This window comes from Saccoglossus kowalevskii, chromosome 13 (assembly GCF_978046115.1).
Source record: "Saccoglossus kowalevskii chromosome 13, keSacKowa6.1, whole genome shotgun sequence".
Lineage (NCBI taxonomy): Eukaryota > Metazoa > Hemichordata > Enteropneusta > Harrimaniidae > Saccoglossus > Saccoglossus kowalevskii.
In genome coordinates, this window is record NC_140653.1 from 35,181,727 (window position 1) to 35,194,375 (window position 12,649).

A 12,649-nucleotide genomic window follows, 5' to 3' on the forward strand; every position below is an offset into this window, starting at 1 on the left:
CGTTTCATATGCCGAAATAGCTCAGTTGGGAGAGCGTTAGACTGAAGATCTAAAGGTCCCTGGTTCAAACCCCGGCGAACTTCCACGAGTTTGGTGAATTGTCCCGGGTTTCGGCAATTATTTTATCAATGATTGAACAATCGAACAATACAGTTTGAATTGCATGGACAGAAACCACTTAACACAAATACGGTATGCCGTATTCTGTCTGATTCAAACGCAGTATCCAGAGTTCGACCATGGCAAACTTTGCAAACACAATCATGCGAAAAAGAAATACCATATCCGGTGTATTGTCCTGTGAAACGCCCTATCAGAAGTTCACCTGCCTTATCAAAAAGGGTGATTTTAAAGTAAAACGAATGCACATTCACCCGAGGATAAAAAGGTACAACCGTTTATAAACCATAAATTCTTGGTTATTTCCAGCAAAACGTTCAATTTTACGGTAGATTAAAAGTTTCATATGCCGAAATAGCTCAGTTGGGAGAGCGTTAGACTGAAGATCTAAAGGTTCCTGGTTCAAACCCCGGCGAACTTCCACGAGTTCGGTGAATTGTCCCGGGTTTCTGCTATTATTTTATCAATGATTGAACAATCGAACAATACAGTTTGAATTGCGTGTACAGAAACAACTTAACACAAATACGGTATCCCGTATTCTGTCTGATTCAAACGCAGTATCCAGAGTTCGACCATGGCAAACTTTGCAAACACAAACATCCCATATCCGGTGTATTGTCCTGTGAAACGCCCTATCAGAAGTTCACCTGCCTTATCAAAAAGGGTGATTTTAAAGTAAAACGAATGCACATTCACCTGAGGATAAAAAAGTACAACCGTTTATAGACCATAAATTCTTGGTTATTTCCAGCAAAAAGTTCAACTTTACGGTAGATTAAACGTTTCATATGCCGAAATAGCTCAGTTGGGAGAGCGTTAGACTGAAGATCTAAAGGTCCCTGGTTCAAACCCCGGCGAACTTCCACGAGTTCGGTGAATTGTCCCGGGTTTCTGCAATTATTTTATCAATGATTGAACAATCGAACAATACAGTTTGAATTGCGAGTACAGAAACAACTTAACACAAATACGGTATCCCGTATTCTGTCTGATTCAAACGCTGTATCCAGAGTTCGACGAAGGCAAACTTTGCAAAAACACACATGCGTAAAAGAAATACCATATCCGGTGTATTGTCCTGTGAAAACGCCTTGTCAGAAGTTCGCCTGCCTTATCAAAAAGGGTGATTTTAAAGTAAAACGAATGCACATTCACCTGAGGATAAAAAGGTACAACCGTTTATAGACCATAAATTCTTGGTTATTTCCAGCAAAAAGTTCAACTTTACGGTAGATTAAATGTTTCATATGCCGAAATAGCTCAGTTGGGAGAGCGTTAGACTGAAGATCTAAAGGTCCCTGGTTCAAACCCCGGCGAACTTCCACGAGTTTGGTGAATTGTCCCGGGTTTCGGCAATTTTTTGATGAATGATTGAACAATCGAACAATACAGTTTGAATTGCGTGGACAGAAACCACTTAACACAAATACGGTATGCCGTATTCTGCCTGATTCAAACGCAGTATCCAGAGTTCGACCATAGCAAACTTTGCAAACACAAACCTGCGAAAAAGAAATACCATATCCGGTGTATTGTCCTGTGAAACGCCCTATCAGAAGTTCACCTGCCTTATCAAAAAGGGTGATTTTAAAGTAAAACGAATGCACATTCACCCGAGGATAAAAAGGTACAACCGTTTATAAACCATGAATTCTTGGTTATTTCCAGCAAAAAGTTCAATTTTACGGTAGATTAAAAGTTTCATATGCCGAAATAGCTCAGTTGGGAGAGCGTTAGATTGAAGATCTAAAGGTCCCTTGTTCAAACCCCGGCGAACTTCCACGAGTTCGGTGAATTGTCCCGGGTTTCGGCAATTATTTTATCAATGATTGAACAATCGAACAATACAGTTTGAATTGCGTGGACAGAAACCACTTAACACAAATACGGTATGCCGTATTCTGTCTGATTCAAACGCAGTATCCAGAGTTCGACCATGGCAAACTTTGCAAACACAAACCTGCGAAAAAGAAATACCATATCCGGTGTATTGTCCTGTGAAACGCCCTATCAGAAGTTCGCCTGCCTTATCAAAAAGGGTTATTTTAAAGTAAATCGAATGCACATTCACCCGAGGATAAAAAGATACAACGTTTATAAACCATAAATTCTTGTTTATTTCCAGCAAAAAGTTCAATTTTACGGTAGATTAAAAGTTTCATATGCCGAAATAGCTCAGTTGGGAGAGCGTTAGACTGAAGATCTAAAGGTTCCTGGTTCAAACCCCGGCGAACTTCCACGAGTTCGGTGAAGTGTCCCGGGTTTCGGCAATTATTTTATCAATGATTGAACAATCGAACAATACAGTTTGAATTGCGTGTACAGAAACAACTTAACACAAATACGGTATCCCGTATTCTGTCTGATTCAAACGCTGTATATAAAGTTCGACCATTGCAAACTTTGCAACTGCAAACCTGCGTAACAGAAATAACATATCCGATATTATTGACCTGTGAAACGCCCTATCAGAAGTTCGCCTGCCTTATCAAAAAGGGTGATTTTAAAGTAAAACGAATGCACATTCACCCGAGGATAAAAAGGTACAACCGTTTATAAACCATAAATTCTTGGTTATTTCCAGCAAAAAGTTTAATTTTACGGTAGACTAACAGTTTCATATGCCGAAATAGCTCAGTTGGGAGAGCGTTAGACTGAAGATCTAAAGGTCCCTTATTCAAACCCCGGCGAACTTCCACGAGTTCGGTGAATTGTCCCGGGTTTCTGCTATTATTTTATCAATGATTGAACAATCGAACAATACAGTTTGAATTGCGTGGACAGAAACCACTTAACACAAATACGGTATGCCGTATTCTGTCTGATTCAAATGCAGTATCCAGAGTTCGACCATGGCAAACTTTGCAAACACAAACCTGCGTAAAAGAAATACCATATCCGGTGTATTATCCTGTGAAACGCCCTATCAGAAGTTCACCTGCCTTATCAAAAAGGGTGATTTTAAAGTAAAACGAATGCACATTCACCTGAGGATAAAAAGTTACAACCGTTTATAGACCATAAATTCTTGGTTATTTCCAGCAAAAAGTTCAACTTTAAGGTAGATTAAATGTTTCATATGCCGAAATAGCTCGGTTGGGAGAGCGTTAGACTGAAAATCTATAGGTCCCTGGTTCAAACCCCTGCGAACTTCCACGAGTTCGGTGAATTGTCCAGGGTTTCGGCAATTATTTTATCAATGATTGAACAATCGAACAATACAGTTTGAATTGCGTGGACAGAAACCACTTAACACAAATACGGTATGCCGTATTCTGTCTAATTCAAACGCAGTATCCAGAGTTCGACCTGGCAAACTTTGCAAAAACAAACCTGCGAAAAAGAAATACCATATCCGGTGTATTGTCCTGTGAAACGCCCTATCAGAAGTTCACCTGCCTTATCAAAAAGGGTGATTTTAAAGTAAAACGAATGCACATTCACCCGAGGATAAAAAGGTACAACCGTTTATAAACCATAAATTCTTGGTTATTTCCAGCAAAACGTTCAATTTTACGGTAGATTAAAAGTTTCATATGCCGAAATAGCTCAGTTGGGAGAGCGTTAGACTGAAGATCTAAAGGTCCCTGGTTCAAACCCCGGCGAACTTCCACGAGTTCGGTGAATTGTCCCGGGTTTCTGCTATTATTTTATCAATGATTGAACAATCGAACAATACAGTTTGAATTGCGTGTACAGAAACAACTTAACACAAATACGGTATCCCGTATTCTGTCTGATACAAACGCTGTATCCAGAGGTCGACCATTGCAACCTTTGCAACTGCAAACCTGCGTAACAGAAATAACATATCCGATGTATTGTCCTGTGAAAACGCCCTCTCAGAAGTTCGCCTGCCTTATCAAAAAGGGTGATTTTAAAGTAAAACGAATGCACATTCAACCGAGGATAAAAAGGTACAACCGTTTATAAACCATAAATTCTTGGTTATTTTCAGCAAAAAGTTCAATTTTACGGTAGATTAAAAGTTTCATATGCCGAAATAGCTCAGTTGGGAGAGCGTTAGACTGAAGATCTAAAGGTCCCTGGTTCAAACCCCGGCGAACTTCCACGGGTTTGGTGAATTGTCCCGGGTTTCGGCAATTTCTTTATGAATGATTGAACAATCGAACAATACAGTTTGAATTGCGTGGACAGAAACCACTTAACACAAATACGGTATGCCGTATTCTGTCTGATTCAAACGCAGTATCCAGAGTTCGACCATGGCAAACTTTGCAAACACAAACATGCGAAAAAGAAATACCATATCCGGTGTATTGTCCTGTGAAACGCCCTATCAGAAGTTCACCTGCCTTATCAAAAAGGGTGATTTTAAAGTAAAACGAATGCACATTCACCTGATGATAAAAAGGTACAACCGTTTATAGACCATAAATTCTTGGTTATTTCCAGCAAAAAGTTCAACTTTACGTTAGATTAAACGTTTCTTATGCCGAAATAGCTCAGTTGGGAGAGCGTTAGACTGAAGATCTAAAGGTCCCTGGTTCAAACCCCGGCGAACTTCCACGAGTTCGGTGAATTGTCCCGGGTTTCTGCAATTATTTTATCAATGATTGAACAATCGAACAATACAGTTTGAATTGCGAGAACAGAAACAACTTAACACAAATACGGTATCCCGTATTCTGTCTGATTCAAACGCTGTATCCAGAGTTCGACCAAGGCAAACTTTGCAAAAACACACATGCGTAAAAGAAATACCATATCCGGTGTATTGTCCTGTGAAACGCCCTATCAGAAGTTCACCTGCCTTATCAAAAAGGGTGATTTTAAAGTAAAACGAATGCACATTCACCTGAGGATAAAAAGGTACAACCGTTTATAGACCATAAATTCTTGGTTATTTCCAGCAAAAAGTTCAACTTTAATGTAGATTAAATGTTTCATATGCCGAAATAGCTCAGTTGGGAGAGCGTTAGACTGAAAATCTAAAGGTCCCTGGTGAAGGTCCCTGGTGAACCCCGGCGAACTTCCACGAGTTCGGTGAATTGTCCAGGGTTTCGGCAATTATTTTATCAAGGATTGAACAATCGAACAATACAGTTTGAATTGCGTGGACAGAAACCACTTAACACAAATACGGTATGCCGTATTCTGTCTGATTCAAACGCAGTATCCAGAGTTCGACCTGGCAAACTTTGCAAACACAAACCTGCGAAAAAGAAATACCATATCCGGTGTATTGTCCTGTGAAACGCCCTATCAGAAGTTCACCTGCCTTATCAAAAAGGGTGATTTTAAAGTAAAACGAATGCACATTCACCCGAGGATAAAAAGGTACAACCGTTTATAAACCATAAATTCTTGGTTATTTCCAGCAAAACGTTCAATTTTACGGTAGATTAAAAGTTTCATTTGCCGAAATAGCTCAGTTGGGAGAGCGTTAGACTGAAGATCTAAAGGTCCCTGGTTCAAACCCCGGCGAACTTCCACGAGTTCGGTGAATTGTCCCGGGTTTCTGCTATTATTTTATCAATGATTGAACAATCGAACAATACAGTTTGAATTGCGTGTACAGAAACAACTTAACACAAATACGGTATTCTGTCTGATTCAAACGCTGTATCCAGAGTTCGACCAAGGCAAACTTTGCAAAAACACACATGCGTAAAAGAAATACCATATCCGGTGTATTGTCCTGTGAAAACGCCCTGTCAGAAGTTCGCCTGCCTTATCAAAAAGGGTGATTTTAAAATAAAACGAATGCACATTCAACTGAGGATAAAAAGGTACAACCGTTTATAGACCATAAATTCTTGGTTATTTCCAGCAAAAAGTTCAACTTTACGGTAGATTAAATGTTTCATATGCCGAAATAGCTCAGTTGGGAGAGCGTTAAACTGAAGATCTAAAGGTCCCTGGTTCAAACCCCGGCGAACTTCCACGAGTTCGGTGAATTGTCCCGGGTTTCGGCAATTATTTTATCAATGATTGAACAATACAGTTTGAATTGCGTGGACAGAAACCACTTAACACAAATACGGTATGCCGTATTCTGTCTGATTCAAACGCAGTATCCAGAGTTCGACCATGGCAAACTTTGCAAACACAAACCTGCGAAAAAAAAATACCATATCCGGTGTATTGTCCTGTGAAACGCCCTATCAGAAGTTCACCTGCCTTATCAAAAAGGGTGATTTTAAAGTAAAACGAATGCACATTCACCCGAGGATAAAAAGGTACAACCGTTTATAAACCATAAATTCTTGGTTATTTCCAGCAAAAAGTTCAATTTTACGGTAGATTAAAAGTTTCATATGCCGAAATAGCTCAGTTGGGAGAGCGTTAGACTGAAGATCTAATGATCTCTGGTTCAAACCCCGGCGAACTTCCACGAGTTCGGTGAATTGTCCCGGGTTTCGGCAATTATTTTATCAATGATTGAACAATCGAACAATACAGTTTGAATTGCGTGGACAGAAACCACTTAACACAAATACGGTATGCTGTATTCTGTCTGATTCAAACGCAGTATCCAGAGTTCGACCATGGCAAACTTTGCAAAAACACACATGCGTAAAAGAAATACCATATCCGGTGTATTGTCCTGTGAAAACGCCCTGTCAGAAGTTCACCTGCCTTATCAAAAAGGGTGATTTTAAAGTAAAACGAATGCACATTCACCCGAGGATAAAAAGGTACAACCGTTTATAAACCATAAATTCTTGGTTATTTCCAGCAAAAAGTTCAATTTTACGGTAGATTAAAAGTTTCATATGCCGAAATAGCTCAGTTGGGAGAGCGTTAGACTGAAGATCTAAAGGTCCCTGGTTCAAACCCCGGCGAACTTCCACGAGTTCGGTGAATTGTCCCGGGTTTCGGCAATTATTTTGTCAATGATTGAACAATCGAACAATACAGTTTGAATTGCGTGTACAGAAACAACTTAACACAAATACGGTATCCCGTATTCTGTCTGATTCAAACGCAGTATCCAGAGTTCGACCAAGGCAAACTTTGCAAAAACACACATGCGTAAAAGAAATACCATATCCGGTGTATTGTCCTGTGAAAACGCCCTGTCAGAAGTTCGCCTGCCTTATCAAAAATGGTGATTTTAAAATAAAACGAATGCACATTCAACTGAGGATAAAAAGGTACAACCGTTTATAGACCATAAATTCTTGGTTATTTCCAGCAAAAAGTTCAACTTTACGGTAGATTGAATGTTTCATATGCCGAAATAGCTCAGTTGGGAGAGCGTTAAACTGAAGATCTAAAGGTCCCTGGTTCAAACCCCGGCGAACTTCCACGAGTTCGGTGAATTGTCCAGGGTTTCGGCAATTATTTTATCAATGATTGAACTATACAGTTTGAATTGCGTGGACAGAAACCACTTAACACAAATACGGTATGCCGTATTCTGTCTGATTCAAACGCAGTATCCAGAGTTCGACCATGGCAAACTTTGCAAACACAAACCTGCGAAAAAAAAATACCATATCCGGTGTATTGTCCTGTGAAACGCCCTATCAGAAGTTCACCTGCCTTATCAAAAAGGGTGATTTTAAAGTAAAACGAATGCACATTCACCCGAGGATAAAAAGGTACAACCGTTTATAAACCATAAATTCTTGGTTATTTCCAGCAAAAAGTTCAATTTTACGGTAGATTAAAAGTTTCATATGCCGAAATAGCTCAGTTGGGAGAGCGTTAGACTGAAGATCTAATGATCTCTGGTTCAAACCCCGGCGAACTTCCACGAGTTCGGTGAATTGTCCCGGGTTTCGGCAATTATTTTATCAATGATTGAACAATCGAACAATACAGTTTGAATTGCGTGGACAGAAACCACTTAACACAAATACGGTATGCTGTATTCTGTCTGATTCAAACGCAGTATCCAGAGTTCGACCATGGCAAACTTTGCAAAAACACACATGCGTAAAAGAAATACCATATCCGGTGTATTGTCCTGTGAAAACGCCCTGTCAGAAGTTCACCTGCCTTATCAAAAAGGGTGATTTTAAAGTAAAACGAATGCACATTCACCGAGGATAAAAAGGTACAACCCTTTATAAACCATAAATTCTTGGTTCTTTCCAGCAAAAAGTTCAATTTTACGGTAGATTAGAACTTTCATATGCCGAAATAGCTCAGTTGGGAGAGCGTTAGACTGAAGATCTAAAGGTCCCTGGTTCAAACCCCGGCGAACTTCTACGAATTCGGTGAATTGTCCCGGGTTTCGGCAATTATTTTATCAATGATTGAACAATCGAACAATACAGTTTGAATTGCGTGTACAGAAACAACTTAACACAAATACGGTATCCCGTATTCTGTCTGATTCAAACGCAGTATCCAGAGTTCGACCATGGCAAACTTTGCAAACACAAACCTGCGAAAAAGAAATACCATATCCGGTGTATTGTCCAGTGAAACACCCTATCAGAAGTTCACCTGCCTTATCAAAAAGGGTGATTTTAAAGTAAAACGAATGCACATTCACCCGAGGATAAAAAAGTACAACCGTTTATAAACCATAAATTCTTGGTTATTTCCAGCAAAAAGTTCAATTTTACGTTAGATTAAACGTTTCATATGCCGAAATAGCTCAGTTGGAAGAGCGTTAGACTGAAGATCTAAAGGTCTCTGGTTCAAACCCCGGCGAACTTCCACGAGTTTGGTGAATTGTCCAGGGTTTCGGCAAATATTTTATCAATGATTGAACAATCGAACAATACAGTTTGAATTGCACGGACAGAAACCACTTAACACAAATACGGTATGCCGTATTCTGTCTGATTCAAACGCAGTATCCAGAGTTCGACCATGGCAAACTTTGCAAACACAAACCTGCGAAAAAGAAATACCATATCCGGTTTATTGTCCTGTGAAACGCCCTATCAGAAGTTCACCTGCCTTATCAAAAAGGGTGATTTTAAAGTAAAACGAATGCACATTCACCCGAGGATAAAAATGTACAACCGTTTATAAACCATAAATTCTTGGTTATTTCCAGCAAAAAGTTCAATTTTACGGTAGATTAAAAGTTTCATATGCCGAAATAGCTCAGTTGGGAGAGCGTTAGACTGAAGATCTAAAGGTCTCTGGTTCAAACCCCGGCGAACTTCCACGAGTTCGGTGAATTGTCCCGGGTTTCGGCAATTATTTTATCAATGATTGAACAATCGAACAATACAGTTTGAATTGCGTGTACAGAAACAACTTAACACAAATACGGTATCCCGTATTCTGTCCGATTCAAACGCTGTATCCAGAGTTCGACCAAGGCAAACTTTGCAAAAACACACATGCGTAAAAGAAATACCATATCCGGTGTATTGTCCTGTGAAAACGCCTTGTCAGAAGTTCGCCTGCCTTATCAAAAAGGGTGATTTTAAAGTAAAACGAATGCACATTCACCCGAGAATAAAAAGGTACAACCGTTTATAAACCATAAATTCTTGGTTATTTCCAGCAAAAAGTTCAATTTTACGGTAGATTAAAAGTTTTATATGCCGAAATAGCTCAGTTGGGAGAGCGTTAGACTGAAGATCTAAAGGTCCCTGGTTCAAACCCCGGCGAACTTCCACGAGTTCGGTGAATTGTCCCGGGTTTCGGCAATTATATTATCAATGATTGAACAATTGAACAATACAGTTTGAATTGCGTGTACAGAAACCACTTAACACAAATACGGTATCCCGTATTCTGTCTGATTCAAACGCAGTATCCAGAGTTCGACCATGGCAAACACAAACCTGCGAAAAAGAAATACCATATCCGGTGTATTGTCCTGTGAAACGCCCTATCAGAAGTTCAAATGCCTTATCAAAAAGGGTGATTTTAAAGTGAAACGAATGCACATTCACCCGAGGATAAAAAGGTACAACCGTTTATAATCCATAAAATCTTGGTTATTTCTAGCAAAAAGTTCAATTTTACGGTAGATTCAAAGTTGCATATGCCGAAATAGCTCAGTTGGGAGAGCTTTAGACTGAAGATCTAAAGGTCCCTGGTTCAAACCCCGGCGAACTTCCACGAGTTCGGTGAATTGTCCCGGTTTTCGGCAATTATTTTATCAAGGATTGAACAATCGAACAATACAGTTTGAATTGCGTGTACAGAAACAACTTAACACAAATATGGTATCCCGTATTCTGTCTGATTCAAACGCTGTATCCAGAGTTCGACCAAGGCAAACTTTGCAAAAACACACATGAGTAAAAGAAATACCATATCCGGTGTATTGTCCTGTGAAACGCCCTATCAGAAGTTCACCTGCCTTATCAAAAAGGGTGATTTTAAAGTAAAACGAATGCACATTCACCTGAGGATAAAAAGGTACAACCGTTTATAGACCATAAATTCTTGGTTATTTCCAGCAAAAAGTTCAACTTTAATGTAGATTAAATGTTTCATATGCCGAAATAGCTCAGTTGGGAGAGCGTTAGACTGAAAATCTAAAGGTCCCTGGTGAAGGTCCCTGGTGAACCCCGGCGAACTTCCACGAGTTCGGTGAATTGTCCAGGGTTTCGGCAATTATTTTATCAAGGATTGAACAATCGAACAATACAGTTTGAATTGCGTGGACAGAAACCACTTAACACAAATACGGTATGCCGTATTCTGTCTGATTCAAACGCAGTATCCAGAGTTCGACCTGGCAAACTTTGCAAACACAAACCTGCGAAAAAGAAATACCATATCCGGTGTATTGTCCTGTGAAACGCCCTATCAGAAGTTCACCTGCCTTATCAAAAAGGGTGATTTTAAAGTAAAACGAATGCACATTCACCCGAGGATAAAAAGGTACAACCGTTTATAAACCATAAATTCTTGGTTATTTCCAGCAAAACGTTCAATTTTACGGTAGATTAAAAGTTTCATATGCCGAAATAGCTCAGTTGGGAGAGCGTTAGACTGAAGATCTAAAGGTCCCTGGTTCAAACCCCGGCGAACTTCCACGAGTTCGGTGAATTGTCCCGGGTTTCTGCTATTATTTTATCAATGATTGAACAATCGAACAATACAGTTTGAATTGCGTGTACAGAAACAACTTAACACAAATACGGTATTCTGTCTGATTCAAACGCTGTATCCAGAGTTCGACCAAGGCAAACTTTGCAAAAACACACATGCGTAAAAGAAATACCATATCCGGTGTATTGTCCTGTGAAAACGCCCTGTCAGAAGTTCGCCTGCCTTATCAAAAAGGGTGATTTTAAAATAAAACGAATGCACATTCAACTGAGGATAAAAAGGTACAACCGTTTATAGACCATAAATTCTTGGTTATTTCCAGCAAAAAGTTCAACTTTACGGTAGATTAAATGTTTCATATGCCGAAATAGCTCAGTTGGGAGAGCGTTAAACTGAAGATCTAAAGGTCCCTGGTTCAAACCCCGGCGAACTTCCACGAGTTCGGTGAATTGTCCCGGGTTTCGGCAATTATTTTATCAATGATTGAACAATACAGTTTGAATTGCGTGGACAGAAACCACTTAACACAAATACGGTATGCCGTATTCTGTCTGATTCAAACGCAGTATCCAGAGTTCGACCATGGCAAACTTTGCAAACACAAACCTGCGAAAAAAAAATACCATATCCGGTGTATTGTCCTGTGAAACGCCCTATCAGAAGTTCACCTGCCTTATCAAAAAGGGTGATTTTAAAGTAAAACGAATGCACATTCACCCGAGGATAAAAAGGTACAACCGTTTATAAACCATAAATTCTTGGTTATTTCCAGCAAAAAGTTCAATTTTACGGTAGATTAAATGTTTCATATGCCGAAATAGCTCAGTTGGGAGAGCGTTAAACTGAAGATCTAAAGGTCCCTGGTTCAAACCCCGGCGAACTTCCACGAGTTCGGTGAATTGTCCCGGGTTTCGGCAATTATTTTATCAATGATTGAACTATACAGTTTGAATTGCGTGGACAGAAACCACTTAACACAAATACGGTATGCCGTATTCTGTCTGATTCAAACGCAGTATCCAGAGTTCGACCATGGCAAACTTTGCAAACACAAACCTGCGAAAAAAAAATACCATATCCGGTGTATTGTCCTGTGAAACGCCCTATCAGAAGTTCACCTGCCTTATCAAAAAGGGTGATTTTAAAGTAAAACGAATGCACATTCACCCGAGGATAAAAAGGTACAACCGTTTATAAACCATAAATTCTTGGTTATTTCCAGCAAAAAGTTCAATTTTACGGTAGATTAAAAGTTTCATATGCCGAAATAGCTCAGTTGGGAGAGCGTTAGACTGAAGATCTAATGATCTCTGGTTCAAACCCCGGCGAACTTCCACGAGTTCGGTGAATTGTCTCGAGTTTCGGCAATTATTTTATCAATGATTGAACAATCGAACAATACAGTTTGAATTGCGTGGACAGAAACCACTTAACACAAATACGGTATGCTGTATTCTGTCTGATTCAAACGCAGTATCCAGAGTTCGACCATGGCAAACTTTGCAAAAACACACATGCGTAAAAGAAATACCATATCCGGTGTATTGTCCTGTGAAAACGCCCGGTCAGAAGTTCA

At 39.7% G+C, this 12,649-nt stretch overlaps 14 non-coding genes across 14 annotated transcripts; all 14 read left to right on the forward strand.

Moving 5' to 3' along the window:
* Nucleotides 1-10: 10 nt before the first annotated feature.
* TRNAF-GAA (transfer RNA phenylalanine (anticodon GAA)) lies at nt 11-96 on the forward strand. Its single transcript has one exon. It is a non-coding gene; the product is annotated as a tRNA-Phe (tRNA).
* Nucleotides 97-468: 372 nt separating this feature from the next.
* On the forward strand, nt 469-554 carry TRNAF-GAA (transfer RNA phenylalanine (anticodon GAA)). The gene has a single exon. It is a non-coding gene; the product is annotated as a tRNA-Phe (tRNA).
* Nucleotides 555-913: 359 nt separating this feature from the next.
* TRNAF-GAA (transfer RNA phenylalanine (anticodon GAA)) lies at nt 914-999 on the forward strand. The gene has a single exon. It is a non-coding gene; the product is annotated as a tRNA-Phe (tRNA).
* Nucleotides 1,000-1,372: 373 nt separating this feature from the next.
* On the forward strand, nt 1,373-1,458 carry TRNAF-GAA (transfer RNA phenylalanine (anticodon GAA)). The gene has a single exon. It is a non-coding gene; the product is annotated as a tRNA-Phe (tRNA).
* Nucleotides 1,459-2,287: 829 nt separating this feature from the next.
* Nucleotides 2,288-2,373, forward strand: TRNAF-GAA (transfer RNA phenylalanine (anticodon GAA)). Its single transcript has one exon. It is a non-coding gene; the product is annotated as a tRNA-Phe (tRNA).
* Nucleotides 2,374-3,661: 1,288 nt separating this feature from the next.
* On the forward strand, nt 3,662-3,747 carry TRNAF-GAA (transfer RNA phenylalanine (anticodon GAA)). Its single transcript has one exon. It is a non-coding gene; the product is annotated as a tRNA-Phe (tRNA).
* A 373-nt stretch (nt 3,748-4,120) lies between these two features.
* TRNAF-GAA (transfer RNA phenylalanine (anticodon GAA)) lies at nt 4,121-4,206 on the forward strand. The gene has a single exon. It is a non-coding gene; the product is annotated as a tRNA-Phe (tRNA).
* Nucleotides 4,207-4,578: 372 nt separating this feature from the next.
* Nucleotides 4,579-4,664, forward strand: TRNAF-GAA (transfer RNA phenylalanine (anticodon GAA)). Its single transcript has one exon. It is a non-coding gene; the product is annotated as a tRNA-Phe (tRNA).
* Nucleotides 4,665-5,504: 840 nt separating this feature from the next.
* Nucleotides 5,505-5,590, forward strand: TRNAF-GAA (transfer RNA phenylalanine (anticodon GAA)). The gene has a single exon. It is a non-coding gene; the product is annotated as a tRNA-Phe (tRNA).
* A 1,275-nt stretch (nt 5,591-6,865) lies between these two features.
* Nucleotides 6,866-6,951, forward strand: TRNAF-GAA (transfer RNA phenylalanine (anticodon GAA)). Its single transcript has one exon. It is a non-coding gene; the product is annotated as a tRNA-Phe (tRNA).
* A 1,281-nt stretch (nt 6,952-8,232) lies between these two features.
* TRNAF-GAA (transfer RNA phenylalanine (anticodon GAA)) lies at nt 8,233-8,318 on the forward strand. The gene has a single exon. It is a non-coding gene; the product is annotated as a tRNA-Phe (tRNA).
* A 1,289-nt stretch (nt 8,319-9,607) lies between these two features.
* On the forward strand, nt 9,608-9,693 carry TRNAF-GAA (transfer RNA phenylalanine (anticodon GAA)). The gene has a single exon. It is a non-coding gene; the product is annotated as a tRNA-Phe (tRNA).
* Nucleotides 9,694-10,056: 363 nt separating this feature from the next.
* On the forward strand, nt 10,057-10,142 carry TRNAF-GAA (transfer RNA phenylalanine (anticodon GAA)). Its single transcript has one exon. It is a non-coding gene; the product is annotated as a tRNA-Phe (tRNA).
* Nucleotides 10,143-10,982: 840 nt separating this feature from the next.
* TRNAF-GAA (transfer RNA phenylalanine (anticodon GAA)) lies at nt 10,983-11,068 on the forward strand. Its single transcript has one exon. It is a non-coding gene; the product is annotated as a tRNA-Phe (tRNA).
* Nucleotides 11,069-12,649: the final 1,581 nt, after the last annotated feature.